This window comes from Vicia villosa, linkage group LG5 (assembly GCF_029867415.1).
Source record: "Vicia villosa cultivar HV-30 ecotype Madison, WI linkage group LG5, Vvil1.0, whole genome shotgun sequence".
NCBI classification, from domain to species: domain Eukaryota; kingdom Viridiplantae; phylum Streptophyta; class Magnoliopsida; order Fabales; family Fabaceae; genus Vicia; species Vicia villosa.
This window is the reverse complement of record NC_081184.1, coordinates 145,280,595-145,295,024: the sequence shown is the minus strand read 5'-3', so window position 1 is coordinate 145,295,024 and position 14,430 is coordinate 145,280,595.

Genomic DNA, 14,430 nt, shown 5'->3' with positions numbered 1-14,430 from the left:
CGAAAAATACCGGAACTTTCAAAATTTCACGTAGTTCATTTTTTTACATTTTTTTTTGCCTTATTTATTTGTTTCAGTGAGGATTAGAGGCAAAAAGGGCTCTATTGTGGGCATACTGACTGATAGGGCAAAAGCTCAGGCCCGGAGGGATGAGGTAGAGAGTTCCCAGCTACAGGTTGGAAGATACCCTTCGACCGATTCTCACCGGAAACTATTGAATGTGGAGACGCAGTAACGCGCATCCCTCGTCCAGTACTTGAGGCTCCAGCTGGTGGGATTGACAGATGGTTTCAGAGTCACATTATCACCTCTGCCCGTGAGATTAGAGCCGTCGCAGTTTTGGCACAACATCTTTCACAGTGCGAGGATGGTTACTTAGAGTGGTATCATAGTATATCACACTCTCGTCTCGTACCACCGACAGTAGGATCTTCTGATGTTCCGGAGACATCTCGTGCTAGGGTTTCTAATGTTGAGGTATAGGCTGGCGACGTGCGGCCACCGCCACCACCTCCACCTCCCTCCGAGGACTAGGATAGCCGCCTCCAGTTGATTGTTGTTCTTGCAGATAACCTCACGGGTTTGGTAAACCAGAATGTTGAGGTTTTTACAGATTTATCTAGGATAGCCGACATAGCATGTAGGGTGCCTATGTAGGTGTATTATATTTTGTTTCTATTAAATGTATATTTTGTGACACCGACTTGTTATCATCGTACTTATTTATTTTATAATATTTTTGGGAATTACATGATTCAATGATGAACACAACATAAAACAGTACAACAAAAATAAATTAAAAACACTAAACATGAAAACTTAGGTACTATCTGATGATTCTGGACGTTTCAACATCTTCATTATGTCGTCAACAAATCTTGTAATCTGTGCATCCAACTCGATCGGACCTTTAGTTATCCTAAAGCGAAATGATTTCCACATGACCTTGACATCTTTGTCGGTCTTCAACACAACCAGGTTGCATGTCACCCTTTCATTACTATCAATCCAATCTTTGCAAAACTTGATCTTTCTCACCGTTCTGTTATCGGTACGAGGCACCAACTCATTCAGCTTGTCTGTCAAGTTGGCGAGGGATGCGGCGCCATCTAGAAGCTTGAATTTAACGCGAGGGTTATTTCCGTTGAAATACACTCCCGCCTTAATCAAAAATCCAGGAAAAGACATTTTTTGAGAAGCATTTCTCTATAACACATGCTCCTATTTATACAAATGAAGATTAATTTTGGTCCACGCAAATTTGTCGGTGTAATAAGAACCCTCCAAATATGTCGGCAAAATCCTGATCGTTGAAAAAATTCAAATGAGAAAACTATCGAAAATTTTAGTATAATTGAAATTTCCGGTATTATAAGGTAAATTTGAAATTTCCGATAGTTTATAAATACCGAAAATTCATAAAAACTACCGAAAATTTCAACTACTTTATCAGAGATTTCAACTATAAAAATTTTTAACTACTTTATCTGAAATTTCAATTATAAATTTTTTTTAACTACTCTAATAAAAATTTGTTCAGAAATTATGTTTACTTCATCCAAGGGCATTTATGAAATAATTAAATATGAGGGGGAGGTGGCGAGGTATGATTTCGAGGTAACAGGTTAAATCCTTTCGAGGCATAAAGGGGCCAAATGCTTTAGAGATCCGGATGTGCATAGTCTCTCAAGTATAAGGCCCTAAGGGTGAAATTACGGAGAATCCATTATACAATACTCCCTCCATTCCTTATTATTATAAGCAAAATTTAATTTTTTAAATTTATTGAATCAATGATGCATCTAGTCTATATATAATCTATATACATAATTTATTGAATGAATGCAAAAAGTCAAATTTGCTTTTAAAAGAGAATAGAGGGTGTATTCTTAACCAAATCAGTTTTAAATTTTTAATTGATTTTCAATTTATAATCGATTTCAAATATACAAATGTGGATATTAATTTTCTAATTTATTTTTTTCAGTTAAAAACCGGTTTCAGATTAAAAAATTTTTTTTTTTTAAAACACTTTAGATTTTAGGCAATATTACAATCAAATAGAAGTTTAGGCATAACAATTGTAGTAGTTAAAATATGATTGTTGGGGTGATTAATTGCATGAAAGCTGAAAAACTCTTGCTATTAGAAGTATATACTTTGTCATTGAATTATGGTTGTATTGGATTTGGACTTCTTCGAGGATGGCAGGATGCTAATATTTGCATGCATTTTTTTTCTTCATTTGATCGAGGTTTTCCGGTGCTATTTATATGTAACTAATAAAATACATCAGCTATCGCACGAGTAAATTTATTTGATATTGTATAAAATATATTTAGACACATAAATTTAAAATAAGTTGATTTAATTATAAATGAACAATAATCATATAAATTTAATTGTATAAATAATCATATAAAAAAAATCTATGAGATGTAGAAAAAAAAAAGAAATTTTAAATTTTAAAAATAATTTTTTTCTCTCAAATAAAGATAATTGTTGATTAAAATAAAATAAATATTATGTTGATAATGACTCGTGAGAAATAAAATATTATTTGAAGCGATATAAAATATATTTAGATACAAATGCAAAATTTGAAATAATTTATTTAATTATAAAATGAACAATAATTATATAAATTTAATTGTATTAAATTATCACAAAAGAAGAAAAAAAATCCTGAGATGGAGAAAAAAAATTAATATTTAAAATAAAATTTTATTCTCAAATTAAGATAATGATTAATTAAAATAAATTAGATATTGTGTTGATAGTGACCCGTTAGATAAATAAAAATAGATTATTAATATTTTTAGTGATGATAAATAAATAGATAAAAAAATCAAAATGTAAGTAAGAAAGTGTGATAAATAAATGTGATAAAAATTTAAAATTTTAATTAAGAGAGAATGTGTATGTTGGGGGAAAAGTTGATCAATTAGGCCAATAAGTAAATGATACTTATAGGGCAATGTGATATGAAGAAGAGTTTTAATTGAGACATTTATTATTTTCTTATAAACCCTTTAATAATGGAAAAATTTTAAGCAGAAAGAAGAATTTAGATGCAATCTCTGATGCAAGGGTACTTCATTTTAAGTAAAGTACCGGTACCAGGTACATATCGGATACCGGTACGCGTACGGTACTCACCCGGTACGCACCGAAGCCGTACCAAATTTTTTAATTTTATTTTTAAGTTGGTACACTAACCGGTACACATTCGGTACCACGTACCCAACTTTTTTTAAATTTTTTTGGAAGGTATAATTTGAAAAAAAATTTACCGGATAAAAATTAGATTATTTATTCCATTTATAAATAAAAAAAGTGAAAGGAAAACTAATATATTATCATCTTCTAGTAAGAGAAATTGGAGCACATATGAATTTATCCACTCATTAAAAAGAAATAGTCTCAATCCAATGCGGGCTAAGGATTCAATTTTTGTTCATACGTATCTTCGTGTTCTCTCGGAGAAAGAGTAAGGTTTATAGTGAAGGAACAACAAAAATGTGGGATATTGGCGGAGAAGAATAAGATCTATTTGATAGAATTGATATTCTTGAAATTGCTAGTCTTTCTCTCGATGAACTTGAACTATAAGCCACACTTTTTAATGATACTTTTAAGTGTGATTTATTTATGTTATTGCATAGATATTAACTTTTTTTAAACCAAATTATTGCATAGTTATTTTTATAATTGTATTTTTAAAACATTATACTAACGTACCCGTACCTTAATTTTTCTAAAAGTGTCGTACTCCGTGTTAGAGATATGGTATGATAATCCTGGATATCTTCAAGAATCGTGTTCGTTCACTTTCCGAACAAAGTATTTCGACCCTATTCTTGTCTGGGTTCACGAAATCTTTGCGGGGATAATTCTTGAAGAACAATCTGTTTCTGACAATAGAGAACAAATCAGAATGTAGAGAGGAAGTATGTAATTTCGTATCCAAAATCGAGGCCAAAAGACTCCTTATATAGGAGACCAATAACAGAAAACGAACAGACACACCTTTTCGGAAAAACACTTATGTCGGTTGAAAATGGTGCAACTATTCAAACGAATTGTTATGTCAGTTGGCGCTGCCCCTTGGACCCCGGCATGGCGCTGCCCCGCACCCCGCCAGGGGCTCTGCCCTTGAACCCCGACGGGGCGCTACCCTGCACCCCGCTTGGGGCTACGCCCCTTGGAACCCCGTTTCTATTATTTGTATTCAATTACACGTTTGGCTCGACGAGCGCGCACTCCGCACTACCCTAACTCGTTTCAAACTTAACGTATAATTGCATTGGCCTATAGTAAATCACATTACTACCAAAATACATTGATGATACTAAAATCACCAACATTCCGTACCAGTACCCGTACCGGGTACTGGGTACGCACTCGTACCTATGCAACACAGGATGCAATTGATCTTGCAAATGATCTTTTATAGCTGGATAATACATGGTCTAATGCAAAAACTCAACTCCATTTGCTATATATATTTAAATGCTAGTAGCTATGTCAAATAAGTTTTTTGTAAATTTTGAGTATATGGTTGAATTCAGCTTGTGTCTCAAATTTATTTCAGCAACCAAACTTAGGTTTTAACTGATCTTCAAGCATCATGGTAGAAAATTTTCACATATGAAGTTTAAGAAACACCTACAAAAATTTTAGCTTATAAAACAAGTACTCCCTCCGTTCCTTTATAATCGTCACTTTTTAAGTTTTTTCACATACCAAGACAACAAATGATTATTATTACTTTTTAAGTAATAATTATTTTTTTCCAATATTACCCTAAACTTTTTAATAGTTTATTTAACTTTTTTTCTCTCTCTCTCTCTCTCTCTCTCTCTCTCTCTATCATAATGATTAGGAGTAATTCTGACAAAACAACAAAAATACTTTCTTGAACTTTGAAATGTGACACTTAAAAAGAAACAAATTTATTTTACAAAAATGACAATTATAAAGGAACGGAGGGAGTAGCAGATTCTCACTTCTCAATTTCACACTAAAAGAAAATAAGTGAAAAAAACAAATCTTGACGTATATGAGCATAATCATCCACCAAATACTCATTTCTCATTATATATTTTTTGAGAAAGTCTTTCATAAACAAGAAATTTACAATAGAACATACAATTCCCATCATGGTCACATATTAATATTTCAAACCACTTTTTCCAGTTTCACCCAAACATAACAAGTTAGCAGCTTATAAAAGAAGGATCTGAAAGTTACCAAATTGAACACAACCAGGATTCTGGAGTATCTTGGATCTTCTATTTAGCCAAAGTGGGCCAAGGCCCAAGTTTTCAATAGCTTGAAAGCAAGATTTTACTTGTCACCCCACACTTAAATCTAACACCTCCAATTTTTATAATATCTAAAATGCCCTTATTAGAATTAAACAAAAAAATTATAAATTTTGATAGTGCAATTAAAAAATACGATATGAATAGAAAAATTTGGCAGTGTATTCTAAAAAGCCGATATGCACTTTTATTGTTTTTTTTTTTATAAAAATTAGTGGGAGGAAAAACTTACCGATTTTTAAAAAAATCGGTAGTTCATATCATGTAGACCTATAAAAAAGACCAAGTTAACACTACCGAATTTTTGATAAATCTGATATATGTTTATAATTTTCCGTAATTTTGAAAATTTTGGTAGTTCATTTTGAATAGGCAAAATAACAAAACTAACACTACCACATTTTTCAAAAAATCCAGTAAAAGTTCAAAGTTTTTTTTGAAAAAACTGATAAAACTCGTAAATTGTTTGAAAAATCTGATAAAAGCTTGTAGATTTTTTTTTTTAAATCTAGTAAAAACTCATATTTTTTTTTTAAAAAAAAATCCAGTAAAAACTCATAAATTTTTGAAAGTTTTGGTAGTATATTTGAAAAATATGGTAACAACTCAAATTTTCCCAAGCTGCACAAAAATCATCAAGGTCACTAATCTTACAACATTTGGCGTCCACCGTAGGCCTCTATAAAATCTTTCCATGCTGCGCAAAAATCATCTAGGTCACTAATCTTACAACATCGACATGTCTTAGTCATCGCCCAGTAGAAGTGATCCGCCTCTTCCGCCAGACTTGACGCAATTACTAGCGATTATTGAGGCTCTACGGCAGCGTAATGAGTCGTTATAGGATAGTTTTCATACGCTCAAACAAACTCAGAGTCAACAGGAAGGGAAGGCAGAATAGGAGCTTTTGGATCCTTAACCTCTAGCAGAGGTGATATGGAACGATCAAGTTCCAAATAACTTCGATCTACCGCCCTTGGCATCCTTCGATGGCAAGAGTGATCCTCGGGAGCACATCATTGCAATTAACAATCAAATGGAAATCGTTGGCGCCTTCGATTCTCTAAAATGCAAACTCATGGAGGGAACATTCAAAAGACGTGGCCATGCGATGTTATATGAGCTTACCCAGGTTTTTTATCATTAACTATCAAGACCTGACTAGCAAGATGGTATAACATTTCTATGCAAACAAGCATCGAAAGGTATCAACAACGGGCTTGTTCTACGTCCGTCAGGGACATTCTGAATCACCCCGGGAGTATTTGGTATGATTCAACAAGGAGACCATCAAAGTATCTCATTCAAATCAAGAGATATTCGTTGGAGCATTTCAACACGGTCTAAAGGCCGACCACTTAAATGAATCCTTAGTGCAAAAGCCGGAAACCAGCATAGATGAGGTGATAACCAGAGCAAAATGTTATATCAAAGGTGAAGAGATTAATATGGAGAAAAAGTCCAGAGACGCCAAAGAAAGGACACAACCGAAAAAAGTTGGAACCAGGTTCAAGAAAGACAATCACAAGCCTAGAGAGTAAGACAAATCGATAATAAAGCCTCGCGAAGGCCATAGAAAGCTCTATAAAAAATTAAGCCCTACTCAACAAAAGTTCATAGATATCCTGTGAGAATTTTGTCACCTCAAACTACTACCATACCCATGTCGTCCTAAGGGTTTCAACGCCATTTTAGATAAGGATGGGAGCGCGTGGTGCTCTTACCATAGGTTCTGAGGTCATCACATGAAAGATTCACATCAGTTAAAGAAAGAGATTAAAATTTTGGTCCAAATAGGTCGTTTGTTGTCTTACGTCAGAGATATTGGCTTACCTCAAAGGCAGAGAAACCATCCCCTGTGAGAGCATGACTAATAAAATCCTTCCCCAAAAAAAGGGGAAAACAACAAAGAAGTACGAGAAACCATCTCAGGAGGTTTCGCCAATGGAGGAGAAACTAGCTTAGCCAGGAAAATATATGCATGATCAGTAATGCACGTTTCTTATAAGGTACTCTCAAATTCAGAAGAAAAACTCGCCATTATCAGTTTTTCCAGGAGGGATGTAAAAGGAACTCTAGCTCACAAAAATGATATTATGGTCATCAAATTACAAATTAATGATTGCAATGTAAGTGGGTACTGATTGACCCTAGTAGTTCTGCAGATATCTTGGATTGGGATGCATTCAAAGGCATAAATTTGGACTCGACTGTTTGGTAGTGGGGAAAGCGCAAATGGCGTCAAGGTGAGATACTTGATCGTGAACGCGTCTTCCCCTGATAACATTATTATTGGAAGACTGACGTTCAATTCCCTTATAATAGTGTTATCGACTTTATATCTCACCCCAAAAGTACCCCTTGAATGATGGGCGTATGGGCGAGATAAAGGGTGATCAGGGGCTGGCAAAAAAATGTTACAAAGACAGCCTGAAGCTAAAGAAGAAAGCTTAGCAAGATTTTCCAACGATCGAGACCCCCCTCAAGGTAAACCTCGTCGACCTCGCCCCACGGAAGGATCCGACATAAGACAGCCTAACTCCCATGGAAGAGTTAAAAAAGGTGTAGATCATATCTAAAGACTATTCACACATATCAGTTCAAACCTATTCCAAGAGGAAGAGGATGACATCATAAAAATATTGAAGGACAACGTAGATCTCTTTGCATGGACCCCTTCTAATATACATGTGATTGACCTAGAGATAATGGGTCATCAACTTTCCTTGGACCCATAACATGAGCCGTATCCCAAATAAATCAAAAGGATGTCGGAGAGAAAAGAAAGGCAGTAGCCGAAGAGGATGGATAACTTTTAAAAGCTAGCTTCATCCAAGAGATAAAATATCTGACTTGATTATCAAACATCATCATGGTAATGAAAAAATATGGGAAATGGCGCATGTGTGTGGACTTCATTAACCTCAATCAGCCTTTCTCAAAGGATCCTTATCCATTACCGCACATCGACAGTCTCATTGACATTGCATCTGGGTTTTGCTTGCTTAATTTCATGGATGCTTACTTTGGCTATAACCAGATACAGATGAGCCCGCTAGATGTTCCCAATATCGCATTCATGACAAGTCGAAGTAATTATTATCATGAAGCGATTTCATTTGGATTGAAAAATTCAACGGCTACTTATCAAAGGTTAATGGATATGGTGTTCTCTTCCTAGATAAAACGATAATTGGAGGTATACATTGATGAAATGGTGGTTAAAACCCCCTGAGAAGAAGGATCACGTCAAGGACTTGGAAGAAAAGTTGGCGTCAATAAGAAGCTTCAACATGAGGCTTAACCGAGATAAGTGCACTTTTGGAGTACAAGCTGGAAAGTTTCTCAGTTTCATGTTGACCAATCAAGAAATTAAGGTAAATCCCAATAAATGTAAGGAAATTCTCGATATGAGGAGCCCATTATTAGTAAACAAAAGTTCAGTAATTAAATGGCAGATATTCCGCCCTATCTCAGTTTCTGTCTTGTGCGGGAGATAAATTTATCAATTTCTCTGCAACTTTTAAAATATAGGCAAGCTTTTAATGGACAAAATTATGTGAGAAGGTGTTCGCAGAGTTGAAGTGTTTATTGTCAGCCTCTCTAGTCCTTCATAAAGAGAATTCCCTCTCACCTTATACCTGGCGGTCTCAAGTAGAGCTTTGAGCTTTGTTCTAGTTCAAGACTGTAATGAAGGAGAAAAGCTGGTTTATTTCGTCAACAAAGTCCTCATGGGATCAAAACGTTTCTACTATAAGATCTAACATCTAGCCCTAGAGGTAGTTGTCACAAATAGAAAGCTAAGACACTACTTTCAAGGACACCCTATTATCGTAAAGAAAAATTATCCTATTAAGCTAGTTTTGAAAAAGTTAGACCTGGCGGAAAGGATGGTGATGTGGCATGTGGAGTTATCTGAGTATGATATCACGTTCACATCAAGGAGAAGTATCAAATCGCAAGTGCTAGCAAAATTTCGGATAGAATTGAGTACGCTCATTCTCGAGGAGTCACCTTGCCAATGGATTTTATTAATGGATAATCTGAAGGACAGCGAAGCGGGGATAGTTTTGGAAGGTGCGGCGAGATGGTGTTAGAGAAATCCTTTTGCTTTGACTTTCAAGCTTTTAATAATCAATTAGAGTATAAGGCCCTAATTACATAAATGAGGTAAGCTAAAGAAGTCAAAGTTACTCATTTGCGGGTGCAAATTGATTCTCAATTAATCGCCACTTAGATCAAAGGGAATATCAAACAAAGGAACCATTATTAGCCAAATGTCTACAAGACGTTCTATTGTTTGTTAAAGCGTTCACGGAGTTAGAAATAATGCATATTCCTAGAGAAGAAAACAACAGAGTCGATCTCTTAACACATTTAGCCAGCGCGAAAGATCTCAATTTAAATAGAATTATGATACAAGAGACCTTAGAAAGACCGAGCACAGAAACTGGAGAGGTTATGATGCTTAAAGAGGCACGAGGCTGGATGTCACGTATCATTCAGTATTTAATCAAAGACTAGCTGCCAGAGGAAGAAGCAGAAGACCAGAGGATCAAAAGGATATCATCTCGTTACCTTATGGTAGCTGGTCAGGTTTATAGGATGGGTAGATCACCCCCTATGTTATGATGTGTTTCTGAGGGAGAAGTAGTACTTGTGATGAAGGAAGTACATGAAGGAACATGTGGGAGTCACATTGATGGAAGGGCATTGTTTGTAAAAGTACTCAGAGTCGGTTACTGTTGGGCGAGCATGTTGCAAGATTGTGTTCGGTTCGTGAATCATTGTGAGAAATGTCAAATCTATGCCCTATTCATCCTCACTCCCGCCGAGTTGTTACATTCGTTAATCTCCCCTTGATCGTTTTATCAATGGGGATCTGACATTCTGGGTCCCTTTCCTTTAGTAACAGGACAAATGAAGTTTCTTATAGTTGTAGTTGTTTACTTTACTAAATGGGTGGAAGATGAGGTCGAACCTCAGATCACAGCGAGAAGGGTGCGGCATTTTTACTAGAGGAATATAATATGTCGTTTCGGCCTTTTAGAATGGGTCATCCAGGGGTCACATGGTGGTTACAAAATGGTTGTCCGATCTGTTATAACTCGAGATTAATAACAATTATGATAACAATAAACGTTACTTTGAGCATTCAATCATGAGAAACGCTATGCGACACTTTATTGTCCATTATTGAAGGAATCAGATGACTGAAACGAAAGACAACATAAAGAACATTGAAGCAAATGTTGAGGTATCTTAGAAGCATTTGACAAGAATACATCGGTAAAAGGCACCCAAGAATCAAACACTCCAACATTTACAATCTCATCTAACTAGCATAAGGGAGATTATTCTAATGGTATTTTTGCATATATATATATATATATATATATATATATATATATATATATATATATATATATATATATATATATATATATATATATATATATATATATATATATATATATATATATATAAATAAAAATTGATTTAATAAAATATAGAAAATAGTATATAATTACTAAATTATTAATTAAATAACATTCTTTTATATCATTTTATATTTATTAACTATTGAAATTGCTACTTTACTAAACATTTTAATTATTTTATTAATTATAAATCATCAACTATCAACTTGATCAAGTAATTTATAGTTTAGACTTATATTAAGGGAGCGTGAGGACTGAGGGGTACGTGATAACTTAATTTTCTTTTACTAAAGCCATTTATTAGTATTTCCTAGAGTGACGGAGTAGCAATTTTTCCTCAAATCTACGTTACGAGGCGATAAAGTTTTAGACATTATTCAATTAACATATGTAATGATTACTAAAGGTGGTAAACGAATCCAAACTCTAAATTTACTCGTTACCGACCGCTAAAAGAAGACGCATTAATTTATATTGAATTGAAAGTATAAAGCCAAACTCTCCCAGCATGGCCATACATTCAGAAGAGAACCAAAAAGGAAATGGGGATGCGTTAAAAGGTGAGGAAGGTGCACGTGGTCCCAAACATGAGTTAGATAATCACAAACAAAGTAACCCTACATTGTTAAAGCCCTTTCTCTCTGCTTTGGTTATTTGAATTGTCAAAGAACAATCACACCCACTTTCCTCCCTCCTTTCCTGCTACATTTTCTCCTTTCATCATTCACGTAAGATACCCTCGTATATTTGGTCCCGTTTAATTATGTTTATCTTATAAGAACTTCTCTTTTTGTAATATACTTTCATTTATCACTTTTGTTTTTACATCCCTTACTTTTCACTTTTAAGCACTTAATTATTTATTATTGTTATAATACAGTGATATTGACAAATATGGTATCAGTTGAAATAAGATATGTGATATGCTGCTGAACAAAATGTCCTAACTAGATAATGTGTAAACAATGTGATTTCTTTTTTTTTTCTAGTTATCTCTCTCCACACACACACACACACACACATATATATATATATATATATGGTCGGTCCCGACTTTTTAGAGGCGCGAGACAAATAAAATAATGGACCCCTAATAAAAAAAATCAGTTTTTACTCGTCTAAAAAATTGAGAAGAATCTCGGAGACAAGATCAAAAATATGAAGTCTTGGTTGTTTCTAACAACAAAAAGAATTTCAACGCGAATAAGAAGTCATCTGCATATTATTAAAGAATTCAAAATTACAATATGATTAACTAAATTAAGAATGAGAATCTTTTAAGGGCCTTAATTGTTCCAATTTATAGGCAACATCCATCATCTCACAGAAATAAAACGGGTGTTTTCTCATGCTTTAATTAAGGAAAACCAAGTCATATGACTAAGAAATATAGGAATAGGTCTAAACCATGCTCCGGTCCTAATACGAAGGTTATCTGATTGATAAGAAATTTATTTTTAAGATAAAAAAATAATAAATCAAAACACAAATGATAATGAATTTGATAATAAATAACTAAATGTATGATAAACTTTTAAAATATTTAACTATAACGTATAAATAGTCTCTAAAATTTATACTGAAATAAATTAAGATTAAATTATTAGAGTTAGAATAAATAATTATCGAGAATAAAATTTGATTTAAAATATCATTATAAATTTTAATTAATTATATACAAATTATTTTATAATTAAAATTTGAAAAATACTAATTATGACAAAAATTATATCCGAAATTTATTAGATATAATTAAGTAAGTTTTCCTCATATTATTTCTAAATTATAAATTTTAATTAATTATATACAAATTATTTTCTAATTAAAATTTGAAAAATACTAATTATGACAAAAATTATATCCGAAATTTATTAGATATAATTAAGTAAGTTTTTCTTATATTATTTCTAAATGAAGCAAAAATGAATTGTTCAAATTTGGAAGGCAACAAGAAACGATCCTGTGACTACAGGTCTCCCAAGCAATCACTAAGCCGCTGAGCTACAAACATTAAGTTGTAAAACAATTTCGCTAACAAGTATCTAATATATTTTTTCAATATTATAATTTCTTAATAATTTTTTAAATTGAGGCCCTCATATATTTGATGCCCTGAACTGTGGGCCTGCTTACTCAAATCTAGGACCGGCCATATATATATATATATATATATATATATATATATATATATATATATATATATATATATATATATATATATATATATATATATATATATATATATATATATATATATATATATAATCTCTCTTTTCTAAAAATTAGTCAATCAATATTATCTTTTTTTTAAATTAATCAATATCATAATTAATGTCAGTTAAAGTATTTTATTTATCATAAAAAAAAGTAAATCCTTATTAACCCATTCCAATTCCCTAACAAACGTCTCTCACTCTACAAACTATATTCTTCACGTTTTTTATAGGCTCATCTTCTGTTCATAAAAAACTCTTCTTCTCCTTTCATTGAAACCTATTGTCTATTGATCAAACTTTGTCTTTGCGGCTCAACCTCTCTGAATTTGACATCGTCTGGATTCTGAACGCCTATAAACCAGATACATCCCGGCATCCCACGTACGAAGCCTTTCAATCGTCTATGTCCGTTTCTAATTCCAGGTTCTATCGTTCTGTTCATTGATTATCCTTTTCGATATTTATTTTATAGTTTAGTTTATTCTAATTTCTTTAATATTGAGTTAATTTTTTTTATTTTGATTATTTACAAAAGAAAATTCCTATATGGATGAAAACATGCACCTAAATAATGACATCAAACGTTTGAATATGTCATACTTTCAAATGGATTTATTCTTAACTCTTGTGACAAATGTTTGTACACAAAGATGAGTAAGAACATTGTGATATTCCTTTGTCTCTATGTTGATGACATGTTGATCATTAGCGATGAGATAAATGGAATTTTAGAAACAAAGAGGTTTCTAACTTCCACATTCAATATGAAAGATCTTGGACTAATTGATAATATTTTGGGGATCAAGATAAAGAAAAAAAATAAGGGTTATGAACTTAGTTAAACATATGATGGAATCATTTCACTCACATACATACGTTCAAGCTATAATTTAGTTGATCCATATACTAAACCACTAGCCAGAGATTTAGTGAAGACTACCTCGAGAGGTATGGGATTTAAACTCCTTAAGTAAGAGTTCCAATAATAGTAGCAACCCAATCTAACATTAAGAAAACATTAACCTTAGATTCAATGGGTAATAACTAACTCTTGATTTGGATGTTTTGTGCAACATTATGTAAAAATGTTAAATATTGTATTTGGAGGGTTGAATTTTATAAACTCTTAATGAAGTTTGATGTTGAGAATATGTATCTCAAGTAAAGTAGTTACAATATGAATTTCACCTATGTGAATTTCAAGATGGTACAATCTCAAAGTGAAAATGGAGTTTATCTCACGATAAATTCACGAAAGAGGAAAATCACATGGCCATAAATAGTTCTAGGTGAGAGATGTAAGATAAGAACCATTAAAGAATGTGTGTAAGGTAACACCGATCTAATCATAAGGAATAACAAGTTCAAAGTCTTGCTACCTAAAGTTTCGATTAGATTTTGTGTTGTCCTTACTAAGGTTACGTTTAAATCGAAAGATATTTAATT